Raw genomic sequence first — 5,115 nt, 5'->3', positions numbered from 1 at the left:
TGGAGATTCCTTTTCGAAATTCTTTGGAAATTCCCGCTAGAATTCCGTCGGGGATTCCTCCTGCAATTTCTTTGGAAATTCCTGCTGTAATTCCCTTGGGATTTCTGCTTGAATTTATTTAGGAAATTCTCCTGGAATTTCTTTCGAAGATTCTTCCTGGATTTCTTTCGAAAATTTCTGAAAAACTTCAATCAGGGATTTCTTCAGAATTTTCTACAGAGATCTCTAGAAGAGATTCTTTAACCGCCAGAGATTCCTGCAGAAATTTCTGCAGGGTTTCATACAGCAATTCTTGCAGTGATTAGTCCAGAATTTTCTTTATGGATTTCTTTATGAGTTTCTTTTAGGCTCCTAGGATTTCTTCTGAGAGGGCCCATATAGCCGAGGCGGTAAACGCACGGGTATTCAGCATGACCATGCTGAGGGTGACGGGTTCGATTCCCGGTCGGTCCAGGATCTTTTCGTAAAGGAAATTTCCTTGACTTCCTTGGGCATAGAGTATCTTCGTGCCTGCCACACGATATACACATGCAAAATGGTCATTGGCAGAGGAAGCTCTCAGTTAATAACTGTGGAAGTGCTCATAGAACACTAAGCTGAGAAGCAGGCTTTGTCCCAGTGAGGACGTTGCGCCAAGAAGAGGAGATTTCTTCTGAGATTCCTTCCTGAAATCATTCGAGGATTCCTTAGTGTAAATAGTGTGACTATATTATCAAGTTTGATAGCTTCTGAAAATTCTGAAAAAACAAAACAAAAAACTGTAGCAAAATCAAAGTTTCATTGCCCTTCATGTACAATGGAGTAATGCAACATTCCCCGAGCAGACGAGAATAGCAACAGCATAATAAAATGTGTTATTTTGGAAAAATAACTGAGTAGCGGAAAGAGTTATTTTCATGTTATTTACATAACATATCCTGTTATAAACTTGTCTGTCATAAGCGGCAAAATAACAAATATTATAACAAAAAAATGTTCCTGGAAGACATGTTTAATAACATGTTTTGTTAGTTTCAATAACAACTTAATAACAGCGAATTTTGAAAATATTTTAATAACAAATTTTGATATGAATACGTTATTGATAACAATCTGAAAACAAAATTTGCTTTTTTTTCTGTTGCGGATAGGAACTCCTCCAAAGTCCCATATGCAATCAATGGGATACGCAACAATAGGATCTATTGTTAAATGTTTCATTCATAATTGGGACGCTTTTTTTGTCGCAAGCGATTTCTTATCGAAACAGAGAGAAACAATAGTTCTCGTTTATTTTCCAAACAGCTTACGATGAAAAACTACCGTCGTTTTGAAACCCTTTATTAGGTGGTTTATTGTTTATAAGATTAATTTACATTATTATCTCATTGATTGACACATTTATCCTAGTTAATCTAAGTGGGCTCGATGCAGTGAAATCAATAAAAATAAAATGTCTAAAAATAATCAATGGAGTTCTTGATGACTTATTTTTTTTACATTTTTGTCGAAAATGTGTTGTTCGTCGTTGAATTCCACCAGTTGATCCAGAATGTTTCATAAAATGGCTAACACTCTATTACACTCTCTATTTTCGTATTCATACCTAACTGAAACTGGGACAAAAAAAAACAGGTATACTTTTCAAAGTGCTTATAAAACAAAAGGCTGATAAGTTGGCTCTGTAACGTAATGTCAGTAAGAAGATGAACTGATGACAAAATAATATTTTCTCTTACAGTTCCTCACGGAATGCTGTGAACAACGAAAATCTCGAATGGTGTAGTTTTGATTGCAAAGCTAGTTATGTTGTAATATTAATGATCAAATATTTGTACTAGTCTCAATGACACAATAATAACTGAACTTGTGCTACAACAAAACAAGTTATTGAAATGTAATTTAAAGAAAATATACCAAGAGCACGATCATAACAAAATAAGATTGCCCAACAGAACATGTTATGGAACGGTGATGACTTAATAAGTTAATAATAACAAACCGAGATATAAAAACAGGTTTTGTGATTCCGTTGTTATTATTTTGATATTTTCCTCTGCTCGGGTCATTACACTAAGGATACCGGTAATGTCTTAATATTCCTTTCCAATTATAACCATTTGTTATCCCTAACCTCGAAACAGCCGCGAGTATTTCGGCTTCCCAAACTAATATAGTATTAAGGCAGTAAAAATTTGAAAAATGTAACAACGTAAAAACTACAATGTACAAATCATTTCGGCTCATTAATGCCCATCCCAACAAACATTTTAGCTGTACAGTAGTGGAACAAAAATAACTCTTGAGCAAACTTTTGCTTTGTTATTCAAATAGTTCCGTTTCTTGGAATGTGGCGTTCGATCCTTCCAAATATAGGAATAAGTAAAAAAAATGTCGCAATAGGTCTAATCACGCAGTGACAATGTAAAAATTATGGTCAAATTTTGGTCACGCCGATTCACGCCGCCGCCGCCGCCGCCGCCGAGCAAAATATAGTCGGCGCACAGCATGCAGTAGTCAGTGGTTCGATGTCGAGATTTCAATTAAGTGTGCTATCTAGTGGAAATCAAGTCCAGACTGGACTATAGACGAATTATACAACATGCCACACAAGTATAGTATTACTGTAATTGGAGAAAAATAATCTTGAGACAGCTTTTTCCAACAATAATTAATTTGCTTAGGTCACGTGCACGATATATTGCAATAGATCTCTCTTGTTTTGAGCATGAGCATCAGCATTAAGCAAATCGTAGGTTGTGCTGTTCAAAGCCGCTGTTATGAGAATTATTTCGTTGCCTTCAGTTACCAAAACAACATGATTTTGGGCTAATCACTGACTCTAAGACAAGATTGACGCAATCTTCCAACGGTCGAAAGTTGTCATGGCCACGTCTTTACGTCAGCTGAGGGATAGGAAAGGAAGATAAGTTGGATACCTAAGAAAGTTCTATCAGGCTTAGGTGTCACGGGAATTTGAGTGTTGTTAGTGGAAGGGTTAAGTCCTTGGTTAACCCTCTAATGGATACCTGGGGTCCATTGGACCCCAGAGCCACTTTGAAGTGGTGGCAAAAAAGTTTGGATTGACATATTGGTCCCATTTTTACAGTACACTGAAGTATTTTTTTACGACGGTAATGGTCCCGCGTAAAAAAAAAACCGCGTAAAAAAAACCGCGTTATTTCAAGACCCGTCGTAAAAAAAACCGCGTTATTTCAAGACCCGTCGTAAAAAAAAACCGCGTTATTTCAAAAAACGTCGTAAAAAAAGTCAAGTCACGTTAGATGTGGTGCTGACTATTTTACGCGTATTTTTGAAAAAACGCGGATTTTTTTTTACGACGGTTTTTGAAATAACGGGGTTTTTTTTACGACGGGTCTTGAAATAACGCGGTTTTTTTTAGGACGGACCGCGTAAAAAAACCGCGTAAAAAAACCGCGTAAAAAAAACCGCGTAAAAAAAAACCGCGTAAAAAAAACTTCAGTGTACCTTCAAACTACACCGCGGTGAGTTATTTGTGCAAAATACTAATAGTTTCATGGCGTACTATGGATTATTTTCAATGACAAAGATGAACCGGGCGATTTTGTACCCCTGGGGTCCATTGGACCCCACGGCACGAATGATTGTATCTTTTGATCATGACTTCCTAGGATAATGCTGTCTTCGACAAAATTATTCAATAGACCAAGGGTATACATAAAATCAAAATTAACCCAGTAGATGGCGCTAGGCTGTTTTCAAATTGCGGATTAGAAGTTGTATTTAACTTGAATATCTTGATTATCTGAATGTATAGAACGTTTGTGTCTTCATCAAAAGTGTTCAATACATCAAGAACATTATCCTGCGATGTATAAGATATAAAATTTGTATGCTCACTAGCGCCGCCTGGTGGTGGAATATCAAAACAATCATACATCATTTGTTAGTCCTTTACCAACGAAACATCTTTGCCGAAGACACCAACTCTATAAGTAATCAGGATCTTGCGGGATTATGGGATGTTAGTTTCATCAATCTTATGTCTGTTTGTCTGTGTTTTCTCTTTGGGTTCATTCAAATAAAATACGTGACGCAAAATTTGACAATTTTAGATTTCCTCCCTACTTCACGTAACCACTTTTGTATGGTAAATTTTGATGTTTTGTATAAAGCGAAATACAGCGCTGGACTTCCTTGCTCCCCTAGCGTTACGTAATATTTGAACGAACCCTTTTGAGCTGCCGGACATGCAATAACTACCCATCTACGGAAGAGAGATTTATATTATAGTTTTGTGCAACTTGTACGCTTTTTAGGTACATTTCATGCTATTGATTAATGGCATTTTGGAATGCTCTCTTGTGCCACCTATCGGGAATTTCCCGAACTAAATTGTTCATTACTAGATAGGCTTTGACTTACCTAACATATTTGCTGAAAACATCACCCTTTTAAAATGTAAGGATCACGAGATACACGAAAATATATGTTGGGGTCCAATGGACCCCAGGGTCCCGAAACGGACTTTTATTTATGGTTTCTTTTTGAGGGTTGAGTCCAAAGGATACGTTTAATCAATGTTTAGACCTCACCCAACTATACGAATTCCAGTACTCTCAAGACGAAAGTATAGACTTCCATTTGCGTCTCTCGGACATTAGAGCTGCAATATCAACAAAAAATACACGAAACTTACGCGGAAATTAAGACGAATTCCAGCACCCAGATGGAAATAAGACAAACTTTCACAACAATCGCAAATTATCCTACTCAACACTACTTGATCCGCTAATTCGTCAGGTAAGAAAAATGCGTTAAACACCGAAGTACAATTTGCAAAAACTTGTCGAGGAAACTTGCGGAAGTCATAGTACTACTCGCCCGGCCGTATTCCAAACAACGCGGCCATTCGCGCGCACGGCCTGCTACGATCCGGATCTCTATTGTTTTGAACAAGTTATTTAACCTCCTTCGCGCATTGACTGACGTTCACCCCACCGACGTGCACGCTCATCGTGCTTGTCAAGGTTATAATGACCCCATTGCACGACTAGGGTTAATGATTAAACTAAAAACTGCAGTTTCAGTTCCCATCCTCTTCCGGGTTGGCTAGGTCTCCATTAAGCAGAGCGGAAGGTGTTGATGGGAGTT

The sequence above is a fragment of the Aedes albopictus genome, chromosome 1 (assembly GCF_035046485.1).
Source record: "Aedes albopictus strain Foshan chromosome 1, AalbF5, whole genome shotgun sequence".
Classification (NCBI taxonomy): Eukaryota; Metazoa; Arthropoda; class Insecta; order Diptera; family Culicidae; genus Aedes; species Aedes albopictus.
This window is presented reverse-complemented; position numbering follows the sequence as displayed.